The sequence below is a fragment of the Mus pahari genome, chromosome 20, assembly GCF_900095145.1.
Source record: "Mus pahari chromosome 20, PAHARI_EIJ_v1.1, whole genome shotgun sequence".
NCBI classification, from domain to species: Eukaryota; Metazoa; Chordata; class Mammalia; order Rodentia; family Muridae; genus Mus; species Mus pahari.
In genome coordinates this window covers 47,573,691-47,587,342 of record NC_034609.1, presented here as the reverse complement: position 1 = coordinate 47,587,342, position 13,652 = coordinate 47,573,691, and the positions used below count along the sequence as shown (strand labels likewise).

At 47.0% G+C, this 13,652-nt stretch overlaps 1 long non-coding RNA gene across 1 annotated transcript in view; it reads left to right on the top strand.

The window, feature by feature from the left end:
* Window positions 1-12,497, top strand: part of LOC110337239 — a 15,723-nt gene extending 3,226 nt beyond the window's left edge. Inside the window, exons 2-4 of the long non-coding RNA XR_002381261.1 lie at window positions 7,708-7,804; window positions 11,500-11,775; window positions 12,300-12,497. This is a non-coding gene — a long non-coding RNA (uncharacterized LOC110337239). The remainder of the gene's footprint in view (window positions 1-7,707; window positions 7,805-11,499; window positions 11,776-12,299) is intronic.
* The last annotated feature ends 1,155 nt before the right edge of the window (window positions 12,498-13,652 follow it).

The window sequence follows — 13,652 nt, the reverse complement described above, 5'->3', positions numbered from 1 at the left end:
AGCTGATTCTTCAGCCCCAGCTAACCAGAACCACAGAATCTTCACAATCCAAGTAACAATGGCCCTGAAAAGAGTCTTTAATTTTCCCTCTGAAATTTCACAAGCCAGGCCTCCATCTTCTGCACTGGTCTCAAACATTATCTTCAGAGCTCCTACATAACATCTCACAGAGCTCTTAATACCAAATGGATCTTCTGGTCCAAAGTTCCAAAGTCCTTCCACAGTCCTCCCCAAAACATGGTCAGGTTGTCACAGGAATACCCCACTCCTGGTACCAATTTGTCTTAGTCAGAGTTTCTATTCCTGCACAAACATCATGACCTAGAAGCAAGTTGGTGAGGAAAGGGTTTGTTCGGCTTACACTTCCATACTGCTGTTCATCACCAAGGAAGTCAGGACTGGAACTCAAGCAGGTCAGAAAGCAGGATCTGATGCAGAGGCCATGGAGGGATGTTCCTTACTGGCTTGCTTCCCCTGGCTTGCTCAGCCTGCTCTCTTATAGAACCAAGACTACCAGCCCAGAGATGGTCCCACCTACAAGGGACCTCTCCCCCTTGATCACTAATTGAGAAAATGCCTTACAGCTGGATCTCATGGAGGCATTTCCCCAACTGAAGTTCCTTTCTCTGTGATAAAGCCAGCTGTGTCAAGTTGACACAAAACTAGCCAGTACATCACACCCTGGGTATGCCCACATTACACCCTGGGTACCCCCACATCACACCCTGGGTACCCCTACATCATACCCTGGGTACCCCCACATCACACCATGGTTACCCCTCATATCACACCCTGGGTATACCCACATTACATCCCGGGTACACCCCACATCACACCCTGGGTGCTCCCACATCACACCCTGGGTTCCCTCACATCACACTCTGGGTACCCCTCATATCACACCCTGGGTACCCCCCACATCACATCCTGAATACCCCTGTTAAATAGATGAGGTGATGTTGCTGTGTCCCTGGGTAGACTCGAGCAGAACTACTCCTGTGAGCAGAGCTACTTCAGGAACACTCAGCAGTCCCCTTTAGTCTTTTGAGATGCTCTGTCCAAATGGCTTTCACGTCCTGTCATCCCCTCCTCTGGCAGGAAGATGGATGGACCCTGGTAAACCTCAAAGAGGAGAAAGCAAATGTGATGCAAAAGTTGACCAAGACATCTCTTTGTCTCTATCTCTATCTCTTTCTGTCTGTGTCTGTGTCTGTCTCTGTGTCTGTGTCTGTGTCTGTCTCTGTCTCTGTCTCTGTCTCTGTGTCTGTGTCTGTGTCTGTGTCTGTGTCTGTCTCTGTGTCTGTATCTCTTTCAGGTGTGCAGGTGTCAGAATTCATCTCCCTGCGCTGTTGCACTGCTCTTGGGGCCGGGTGTTCCTGGGCTCCTTTTGATGCTGGGGCCTCTCACATGCATGTCTGCGTGTGACTTAGTGCAATCGTACACACTTCCCATGAGCACGACCTGAGTGTTCTCAGTCTAAAGTGTGCTCTGTGAGGCAAGACTAGCTTCAGCAAGGGGTCTCAGGAGCCAGGGTGATGCTGCCTCCAGACACCTTGGAGCTATTCTTGCCAGTCTCTGTGTTGCAGAGGGCACATTATAACCCTGAATACTATTCTCTCTGGAACATTTTGAGAATGGCCCTGCAAAGCTCCTCTGGCAGCTGGAGGAGTTCCATCCAGCTGTCTTACCTCCTCTTGAGAGCCATCCAATCTGACCTTAAGAGAATCACTTAGAAAAATTCCTCCTCTGGGATGCCTGGGGGTCCTTGGCCAGCCGGTTTAGCCTAATGGGCAAGCTCCAGCCTCCAGATCTGTCAAAAAGTAAGGCAGAGAACTGAGGAAAATCCTTGATGTCAATGTCAATTTCCAGTCTACACACACACACACACACACACATGCATACACACATATACACACATACATATACACATGCATGCACACACACATACATATACACATGCATGCACACACAAATACACACACATACATACACACATGCAGGTGCACACACACATGCACACACACATACATACATACACACATGCATGCGTGTACACACACACACATGCACACACACACATACACTAAGAGAAAAGTAAGGAAAGGAAGGAAGAGGGAAGGAAGGAGGGAGGGAGGGAGGAGGAAGGAAGAGACAGTAATAGAGACTGAAATGACAGTGTGAGCATTTGTCTTAAGTGTCAGCACTAGAGTGGAAGATTCATCCCTGGTTTAAAAGATTAGAGAACCTGGAGATGTCCCTCACTCAATAGAGAGCTTGCCTAGCATGCATGAGGCCATGGGTTCAATCCTCCAGCACTGCATAACTGGGTGAGCATCTGAAATCCCAGTACCCAGAGGCTGGAGCCAAGAGGATCAGGGGTTCAAGGGCAACCCTTGCTTGACAGTGAGATCAGTCTGGCTATGTGAGACCCATTCTACAAAAAACTGAAAAATTAGGAAAAAAATTTTTTTTTTATAGAATTGTGAAGGGCACCAAATTTAGATCCAAGGAACCCAGTGCATTCCAGGTGATAAGCAGATGGCAGGTCCTTATGAAAAGGAGGGCAGGGCTGTTTCCTGAGGCCTTAGTGCTGTGCCGGAGGCTGCCTTGCTTTGGTCTTCCCAGGCTGAGTTGGGTGTTTGAGCTAGGATGAGTCATGAGCCCAATGGGACAGAAACAGCAGAACCCTTTCACCACATGAGTGTGTGCATCAGCAAATGTTGAAAACAAGCCCTGTGTTCATCAGGAGGCAGGAAGCTGTCCAAACAAACCCAGCAAAGTCCACACAATGGAGGTCTTTAAAAAGAATGGAAATGTGATTTCCCAACAAAGAAGAGAGAGGAAAAAAAATCATTGAAGCTGGGACATTTAATCAGCTCAAGGAAGGGGGGAAAGTCAGAAGAAGACACAAAAAGTTAAAAATGAGGACAGGGTGTACTTAAAACACAAAGATCCTAGAAAAGTGAGTGTCAGGCAAACATTAACCCCCAAGAGATGACAAACAGACGTTAAGGAAAGCGAGACTTGCTAGAGATTAAAAAACAAAAACAAAAACAAAAACAAAACCAGACTCAGCTTACAAGAATGAACTGGTAGGAACATGATATTTAACTTTAAAACACACACAGCGAAACTTGACAGGTCTAAAAGGAGAGGTATAAAATTTCCCTTTATGCTGAGAGATCTAAAAGTATCTCTGGGGTTAACTGTAGTTGGTACACTGTTGGGGAGCCATCGTGCAGACTGAAGGACAGTAGGGTTGTACGTGTGAATAAAATCTTGACAGCCCTGGAGAGACAGAGAGAATGGAGAAGAGGGTGGGAGAACACACACCCTCCAACCCAACGAAAGCACAAGCATGCAGTGCCCCTGGAAATGAGCCCCCTTCTAGATTACAGTGCTCCCTTTCCACCCTGTGGGAGCAGAGAGCAGCTTCCCACACAACGGTGCAACAGTTACAACAGTGTCATGATCCTGGAGGTGATTATACGTCTAGGTTTTAAAAATAGACTTCTTGGGTCGATGAGATGGCTCATTGGCAAAGGCTCGTGTTGCCACCTGACCGCTTGCTTTTTTGAGACAGGGTCTCACTATTTAACCCTGGCTGGCCTGGGATTGACTGTGTAGACCAAGCTTGCCCCTACTCATAGAGATTCTCCTGCCTCTGCCTCCTTGCCCGTAGACTCTTGGAGGGCAACCTTTCACCAGAGTATAGCTGACTTACAGTTTATGTTCTTGGAGAAATCTGGCCCCCTTTCTCCCGGCAGCTGAGATTTGGTCTCCCTGGGGCTCCCACAGGTGGTGTTAGGCAGGTTGTCGCAATCACTGTAAGCTCGCATGCGCAGCTGCTCTGTGTGTGTCTGGAAGGCGCTGTGTGCACCACTTCTAGCTCCTAACCTCCTTCTGTTCCCTCTGCTGCAGCGATCCTTAAGCCTTTGGGGAAGGGGTGCATCACGATGTTTGGACGTTAAAAATAAACTCCCAAGCTACCCATTGTTCCATTACAAAATGACAGCGGAAATTGGGAAATATTTCGACATACAAAATGATTAAAATAACATAAAAACAGGACTGGTGGGAGAACCAAAGCAGATGTCTATTTAAATCTTACCATTAGAGAATGTCTCTAAAGAAATGAGCGAAGTATCCAAGTTATCTTGACTAATAATGTCTTTTGCTATGGGACATGGTGCCACCTTTAATCCCAACACTTGGGAGGCAGAGGCAGGTGGATGTCTGTGAGATCAAGGCCTACCTGGTCTATGATGAGTTTCGGGTAGCCAGCACTATCTATGTAAGGAGCCCCTTTTTCAAATAACAACAACAACAACAACAAAATGTCTTTTGCATACAAGAGTTTTTAACTCTTTCTTTATTGAGATGGGTACCTCAAATAGCCCAGATGATAGGGAAAAGATGTGGGGAAGAGCATGTCTTTGAATTTCATGGAGGTCTCTGGTAGACTTTTAACTCAGGAGTTAGGATGAAAATGGTCATGGTTACACAAAACTTCCACTGAGCCCGTGACCTCTGAGTTCTTGTCTTATGAATTAAAAGACTAACATTCATGGACCACAGAGGGTGGTGAGCATTAGAGAGAAGTTTAGTGTAGATTCACAGGCTGAGATGAGTCAGGGTGGAGAGTGGAGGGTTAAAGATACTGGACCACAGGAAGGACCCCCTAGGAACAATATATCATTAACCTGCTCGGTTTAGGATCTTTTATGCAGCTTATAGAAGAAACTGGGGTGAGGTACAGGGTGGGGCTTGAACTGCTCAGACCATTTGGCCCAACCTTGGGGTATCCTGGTACCTCCCCTTAGTTTCTGTCTCATCTTCATGCATAGCTTCCAGGCAAGGTTAAGAGGCAAGGAGCCAGTAACTAGAACTCATCCTGGCTGCCAGCAGGGACCTTGTCAGAACCATCGCTTTGGGGTCCCTGCCCTACCTGACCGGTTGCCCTCTCTTGCTTTTATCCCAGGTTCTCCTTCAGCCTAGCATGACCTTTAAATTCCGACCCTGCTGGACCCCATCTAAGCGAGTTTGTGGTGAGGGAGGCGGTCTGCCTGACTGGGTTTCCCTGTGGGTGTCTAGTTGTTCAAGAACGCTCCAGTGAAATCCTTCTCTCTGGACTTTGCTCCTTTGGCTGTGCCAGGGCGGGTCTGTTTCTGGGCCCTCTAGTCTGCACCCTGAAAGCTGTGTCCCCTACTTCTGCCTACCTTTTCTCTCGCTAATTCCATCCCGTCTCTTGCTTCCCAATGCTTTGTGGTAAGTCTCACGTAGAGGAGTTGTCATCTCACTCAGCGTTCATATTCTCTGCCTTCCGTCTTTCCTCGTGAACATTGGGATCAACTTGCCAGCCTGCAGTCATGTCTGAGGTTTTGACAGAGGCCACGCTCAGGCTACAGATCAGTGGACAGGTCTTCCCTTCCCTGACCGTGGGATGTTGGTCACTCGGTAATTTGGCTTGGCTCTTCAGATCTTTGGGGTTCTCCAACGTAGCGTTTGTACTCGCGACTTTTCTCGTTGCTCTAACTAAATAGCTAAGACAAGCAGTTTAAGGGAGGAAGCGTTTATTTGCACTCGCAGTTTGAGGATGTGATCCATCAAGGCGAGGAAGGAGCATGAGGCAGCTGGGTGCCTCACATCTGTAGCCAGGAACCAGAGAGGGACGAATTCTGGTGTTCAGGTCACCCTCTCCTTACTCAGTCTGGGACTGTAGCCCGTGGGATGGCACTGCCTGCATCTTAGGGTGGGTCTTCTCACAACAGTCACCTCAATACAGATATTCCCTCACATAATTACTCAGAGACTTGTCCCCGAGGCAATTCTAGACCCTGTCAGGTTGGTAATCAACATCAACTATCGCCACAGTCTTGTTCAGACACCATTAGATTTATACCCAAGTATTTTGATCTTTCTCAATTTTTTCTTTCTTTTTTTTTTTGTGCTAAAAGAGTTTTTAGAAGAAAATGAAATTAGAAAGCTTAGCAATTACAAAGAAGTAAAGTAAAATGAGACCGTTAAGCCGCATAATTGAAGGCATAATTACAAGGGCGGAATAGCACAGAAACAGAACATAGTTTGTTAAGACGGCATAAAGAAACCCAGAGGCTTCTTTAGTGGAGCGAACACGTGGGAGCAATGCGAGCCTCCCAGGAAGAGCCTGCCGGCACAGCTTGGAGGCAAAGTTGACTTCACAGAGCCGGCTTCGCCAGGCTGCCTCAGCTGTGGCCACTGCACCGTGCTGTATGCCGGGGAGGGCCCACTGCACCGTGCTGTATGCCGGGGAGGGCCCAGGAAGCAAGAAGAGGAGACAAGTGGGGCCAGGAAGCAGTAAGAAGCGACGGGGGGGGGGGGGACAAGAAGCATGAAGAGGAGACAAAAAAAGCAGAGCTCAGAAAATCTCATATCTTTTTTGTTGGTCCCAAAGTCACAATGAGGAGCTGAGATGCCACCTGTTCAGACAAGCCACAGGCTGTCAGACAGACCTCGGGGAGTAACCAAAAAAGAAATCGGCTTGGCTAATAAGCTGTTTATTGACCAAGGTTGAACTCTGAGGTTTTAGAGACCATGAAAACAAACAGAGGTAAACTTCAGTTTGGTAAAAAGAACCCAAACCCCAGCTGGCTGGGAAGAGTGAGGAGAAGGGCTGTCCGCGTGGGGTGGCTCAGATGGGGCAGACTCCAGCACAGGCATCCCATGCCACCATGCTGAAGGCTGGTGCAAGCCGATGGGGCTGACTTACTCAAGCTGGACCCTTAAGTCTTACCTAACTGCTTCATGAGAAACCAAAATTTGAGGTAGAAATCAAGAAAAGGGGGTTGCATCCCATACCCAATGCCAGCCCAAAGAAAAGGAGTCATAGGAATGACAGACAAGATTAGTGTCACTGGGTCCCCTGAAGGAGTGATGACTCAAACAGGGGTAACCAGGAGATCACAAGGCTCAGGTAATACATGGACTCCGTGCACTCTGTTGGCCAGCTTCGAGGATCAAGTACTCAGATGAGTCATATAAGAAACAAAACCCAAGTCTGGCTTTTGCTGTGTGTGTGTGTGTGTGTGTGTGTGTGTGTGTGTNGAGAGAGAGAGAGAGAGAGAGAGAGAGAGAGAACCTGCCTATGAGCTGTCTTCTGTACCTATGTTTGCGCCGTATGCAACAGAAAAAGCCCTGTATGTGGGTCACGAGGGTATCCGTAACAACCTTGTTCCTGATAATCCAAATGCCTATTAATAGAAAAATGGGAAAACTGTCCTTTAAATGGAAGTGAAACGCAGCGGTGAAAAAGAACAGCCAACCATATAAAAAGCGATGTGTGTGCATCTCAGAAGTTTGTGAACACAGTTGGAGGTGGAAATGAAAAGCACAAAGCATTCCATTCAGATGAGCTCACAGAACCTGAGAGCTGACCCACAGAGACAGATGCAGGACCGCTGTTCTGGGCGAGCAGCATTCACCACAGGGCCAGAAATCTGTCCTGGGTGGGCAGCGTTCACCACAGGGCCGTGGGGCTTCCTGGGTATGTGAGTTATTTATCTAGCTTTGAATTTCAGCCCAGAAATGTAACTAATGTTTAAACTTACCAATGTGTGTGCGATGTCTTTTGAGATGTGAGCATTTTGTGACACCAAGACAATAACTCAATTAAAAAAAAAGTTTTAAATGTTAACTAAGGGCTAATGAAATGACTTTCTGCTCTTCCAGAGGACCCGACTCGGTTCCCAGCACCCACAATGGATGCTCACAAACTGCCTATTACTGCAGCTCTGGAGGATCTAGCGCCCTCTTCTGGCCTCTGCGGGTACTACATGCACATATTCATGTACATACAGACATGCACACATAAATACGAAATTTAAAATAAGAATAATTATCTTTTAAACGTAAAATATTAGCCAACACGAGGCAGAGAATTCTTCCTTTTCTCTTGGGAAGCTGTGCTATCTAGCCCACTGGATCCATTTTCTAGTTAGGAGATCTTGGCATTTCCATTTCCTTGTATTTAATGTGAGAAATAGACTTTGTCCCCAATTGGGTTTTTGTCAGGATGAAGTTAGGTGAGGTAGCAGATACAGTCAGCCTCTTACTGTCTAGCACAAAACAAGTGTTCCCTAAGGTCGCCATCTTGTTTTGCAATTAAAAATAAAAGACAGTTCTCTGGGCTCTCTCTGCTCCTGACTGAGGTTGAGGCTCTCTGAGCAAATGTCTGATCTGTAGGTGTGGAGAATGTCACTCCAGGAGACTACAGTGCCTCTGACCTTGAAGCAAAGCAAAACTGGGTCAAACCGAATCAATTTCGATAATGGCAAAGTTAACCCGTCAGTTCTGAGGGCCTGTTCCCCGAACCTTAGATCTGTCTTCTCTTTCATTGTGGTTGTGTTGGGGGTGTGTGTGTGTGTGCAGGGGCTTATGGGAGCCACTCATTGACGAACCCCTTTAAAACCATGTTCTGATTCTCAAAGTAAATGTCTGCTAAAGGTTACGGATGTGGCTGGTGCCGTCATTTTATTATCGCAGACAATGGAAGTCATTATTTCTTGATTTTTGCATTATTGACCTGGATAATGATTTCTGTCGCTCGGAGGCAGCTGGGCTTGCTCCGGGGAGCCTGTGATTGCTGGCTTCGTGCTGTGTCTCTCTTCATTCATCCCTCCCGGGACACTGTGACACAGAAAGGTTAGGGTGTCAGAGTTGGCTCAGGCTGTGAGAACAAGCATCTGTCTCCTCTGGAATCACAGCGGCTGAGGCAGGGCTCCGGGACATTCTGGCCCCATCTCAGAGTTATAAGTCCCCACCCCTGAGAACCCAAGACATAGGCGGCGAGGTCCAGGGACCTGGGATAAATCAGAATTGTCACTGGCTGCCCTGCTGTGTGCTCAGCCCTGGCTGTGGAGGGCAGGTGGTAAAAGAGGCAGACACAGCTCCATCCTTAAACTTTGAGCCCGCCTGCTGCCCTGCTCAGGAGTCCCCCTTTGCTGGCCCCAGCTCAGGGGTTCTGGCCAAAGACTCTTTGGAGGATGAATGTTCTTGTGAGTCACCATGTACTCATGACCACGTCTCAGTCCATGATGGACAGCATGTACAAACTGGTGATGATAATAAAGCTGGAAAATTCAAATGACTAGCAGCACTGTAGCCAGACAATGTTACAGACAGCACCGTGGCTCCCTGGTGTCAGCAAGCCTACCACGGTGCTCCATCCGGAACATGTAGGATAGAGCTGAACGGCTATTCTTTGAATGTAACATGTCCCCTGTTTGGGGGAGATTGGTAAACCTTTAGAAGGTGGAGTCTCACTGGAGGAAGTGGGTCACTGTGGGCGGGCGCTGACATTTGGTTGCTAGGTCCAACTTCCTCCCTGATGTCTGTTTCTCTGCTGTGGCTGCAATGTGATCAGCTGGCCTCCTGTTCCTGGCACCAGGCTTTATATCATACTAGACCATATCGCCCAAAATGTGAGCCAAAATATACCTGTCCTCCTCTAAGCTGCCTGCTATCAGGTGTTTGGTCGTGGCAATGAGCAAAGTGGTTCATTTGCCAGCATCTGTTGTGGGTCTGTGGTTTCCTCCCGTCCTTATTTGAGGGTGCATTTTTACTGGTAAAACAAAAGTTTGAGAGAACAAGTAAAGGAAGGATAGGTTGATCTCGTTCACTGTCTCCATGGTTTTGTTCGTAGTGTAGCAGAGTGCCTCAGATTTTGGTGAACAGGAAAGAGGAAGAGTCAGGATGAGATGCAGACCCCAAAGCCACACCACCAGGGCCCACTTCTTCCAGCCAGGCCGCAGCTTCCACAGTTCCACCACCTCCCAACCATGTATTCAAGATTCAAACCTATTAGTGGATTCATCCTTCTGTGAAGGCTGAGCCCTCGTGATGTAAAATCACTTCCTAACCCTGGAGCTGAGCACCATCCTGAAGGGACATCCCAGATGCAGTCTATACCAAGTCTTGGCACACAGTGTCTCAAACTCCCTTAACCAAGAGTGACCTTGACCTCCTGGTCCTTCTACCCCCAGTTCCCGAATGCTGGGATTACAGGCATGCACTATTATTCCTGTTTTATGTGGTGCTGGAAATAAAACCTACAGCCCTGTAGGTTTTCAAATCAAACACCCCACCCGCTGAGCCACGCCCCAGCCAGCCTTGACTCTTGATCATATGCTTTTTTTTCTTGTGTGTGATTTAACCTCACACTGTTTCCATGTGTGTGGGTTTAGGGGTCTTTCATTGGTTGTATCATACAGACCTCACGTGGCTAGGTGTGCAGTTGGCTTTATCTTCTAGGCTTATGGGTCACATAGTGAATGAAATTCTCACAGCACACTTCTCCGGGTGGTCCTTGTATGTCCTGACATTAAATGGTTTACGACTACTCTTGCTAGCTACAGACTGTGTCTTCTGGCACTGTTCCTGTGTGCCAACAAGGCCATAGGAAAACACTGGGGTCACTACCCGTGGGTTAAGTAAGAGGTTCCCAGTCTGAGGACATGAGGAAGAGCCACCACCTGAACTGTGATAGCAAAAGGCATGCTGACCCAAAGGCAAGGGTTAAGCCTGTGGGTGTCCCTTTATCCTGGGAAAGTCCCCATCAGAGCGATGGGACAGACACAGGCTCATCTGAGTTCCCAGTTACAAGACCACTTCTTCCATACATTATTAGATGCTAGATTACTGCTTCTCAGTAATAGTAGTGACCAAGGTCCAGTCAGTCTGCAGTGTTTGAGAATGAAGTCACTGAACATAAAGTTATGGAAAATTTGCATTTTAACTATGGTGATTATAAACACACTGTCCTGTTGCTTGGAGTCACTGACTGCAGAGGAATCACCCATGTCACCTTCCTGTAACATTGGCATGATGTTTTCATCATTTCCTGGCCCCAAGCATCCTGACTTCTAGTGTTGTGGGCCTCAAGATTTTAAATTGCATTTTAACTCTGAGAAGCTATGTTGGTAAGGTTAAATGCACCCCAGTAAGGTAGACAAATGACTTCTGAAAGCCATTATCATAGGTGTCCTGACGTGCACTTGCAGACCCATCCCTGTCATCCAGGCTCCATTCCCAGCCTGGCTGACCCGTCTATGTCATCCAGGCTCCACTCCCAGCCTGGATGCTTTGTAAATCTGTGTGCTCGGTAATCCTCAAACACACGGCATCCAGATCATGGCAAGCAGGCCATGCTGTTCAATGTCATGCTGTGATAAGCCAGTCTTTGAAAAACTGTACCTCTGTAACAAATACAAGTACATTTATTTTCAAGTTAATTTTTGGATGTGGGAATGGTGACTCCTGCCTGTAATCCCAATACCAGTGAGGCAGAAACAAGAGGGCTTTGCACAAGGTCAGAGGTCAGCCTGGGTATTAGTTACTATGTTTCTAGTTGCTTTGATCATGTACAGACCATGTGTATTAGTTACTATGTTTCTAGTTGCTTTGATCATGCACAGACCTTGTGTATTAGTTACTATGTTTCTAGTTGCTTTGACCAAATGCTAGACAAAAAGTAACTTAAGGAAGGATTTGTTTTGGCTTCTGGTTTGAAAGGCTACAGTCCAGCATGGGGGAAGGCACAGCAGCAGCAGCAGCAGCAGCAGCGACAGGCGGCTGGTTACATTGAATCCAGTCTGAGAGCGATGAAGGGCAGTGTTCCGCTTACTCCTGCCCACCCCAGCTGATGCGATGCTGCCACCTACATTCTTGGTGAATCTTCCCATCTCAGACAATCTTCTCTGAAAACACGCACTCAGACACAGGCAGAGGTGTGTTTCCATGGTGAGTTTAAACCAGTGTGGTTAGCCGTGAAGATTAACCTTCGCATGTCTCAAAAACAACAAATTAAGGTTGAATCACACTTGGGTTGATCATGGGATTTGGGGCTTAGCTGAGTTTTCATGACCTCTTTGGTCATGACCACGATCAAAAGCAACTTGGGGATAAAAGGGTTTATTTCCTCTTACAGATTACAGTCTATTATCCAGGAAGCCAAGGCAGGAACTTGGAGGTAGGAACTGAAACAGAGACTGTGGAGAAGCGCTGCTTCCTGGCTTGCTTCCTGGCTCATGTTTAGCTACTTTTCTTATACAACCCAGGCCCACATGCCTAAGGATGGTGCTGTGGGCCAAGGCCTCCAACAATTAACAATCAACAAAATACAGCATAGACACGGCCACAAATCATCTGGTCAGAGTTATTCCTCAGCTGAAGTGGCTCCTTTCCAGGTGATACTAGGTTATATCATTACACCAAGTTGACAAGAACCAGCCTGCTCACCTCTTCGTGTGTACTTCCTACTTCAGGAATTTGGCACCAAGGTAAAGACTTCAGTGTGGTCAGCATCAACAGCAAGTGCGATAGAAACATTGTCTCTTCGTTTTCTTCACATTTCTGGATTCCCCTGATGCTTTCAAGAACATTAGGGACATTCAGTCTCTCTGCTGTCACGTTTCCCTGATGACATTAATTTTAGTTAACACACCATATAAAATCAGCTGAACAACCAAGTTGAAAAGTGGGTTCTAAAAAGAAAGCATATCCTGGTGGAACTCTCGAATCTTAAACGACAAACAAAATCTGGGCTGGGGTCGGAGAAGTGACTCAGCAGTTAAGAGTGTGCACCACTCTGTGCTCGCTTCAGCAGCACATATACTAAGAGTGTGTACCATCCTTGCAGAAAACCCAGGTTTGATTCTAGGCACCTATATGGAATGGCTCACAACCCCTGTAATCCCAGCTCCAGGAAAGTCAGCACATTCTTTTGGTTACCACAGGTACCTACACTCACACATGTGCATGTGTGCACACATACATCTTAGCTGGGTGTGGTGGCTCACATCTTTAATCCCAGCACTCAGTAGGCAGAGGCAGGTGGATCTCTGTAAGTTTGAGGCCAGTCTTGTCTACATAGTTAGTATTGGGCTACTTAGGGTTACAGTGAGATCCTGTCTCTAAGAAGACAAAATGCAGGCGCAATGGTTTAAACCAGAATCCCAGCACAAAGGAGGCTGAGGAAAGAGTAGAGTTAGATGTCAGTTTGGGCCACACAGTGAATTCTAGACCAGCCAGGACTTGTAAGGCCCTGACACAACAACAATAACTTAAATTTTTATTGAATTTGCATATGGTGCTAGAGAGATGGCTCAGCAGCTTAGAATACTTGTTGCTCTTCCAGAAGACCCTGGTTTGATTTGCAACATCCACTCAGCTGCTTAAAACTGTCTGTAACAACAGTTCTGGGAGATCTGATATCCTCTTTTGGTTTCCAGGAGCACTGGGAATGCATGTAGTGTGCAGACATGCAAGGCAGGCAGACACATAAAATAACATAAAAATAAAAACAAAGTTAAAAAGAACCTGCATACACACTTCTTCTGTATGTCTCCAAGTGCCTCACTTTTTCTTGACCCACATGTTTTAGATCCGTATTCAGATCTTTTCATAAATTCCAACTCTACCTTGTACTGCCTCATCCAAAAGTCTTTCCTGTATTAAAGCTAAGGACCTTGTTTTGCCTCAGTTGAGGAGTCCTAACCTCAGACTGCTGCGGGTTGCATCACGGAGCTGCAGCTCTGTCAGTATTGACAGCAACATTGGTGGGATGAGCTCTTGATGAACATTCTGGATTCTTCCTGGAGAAAGGTCCCCACTGGAAA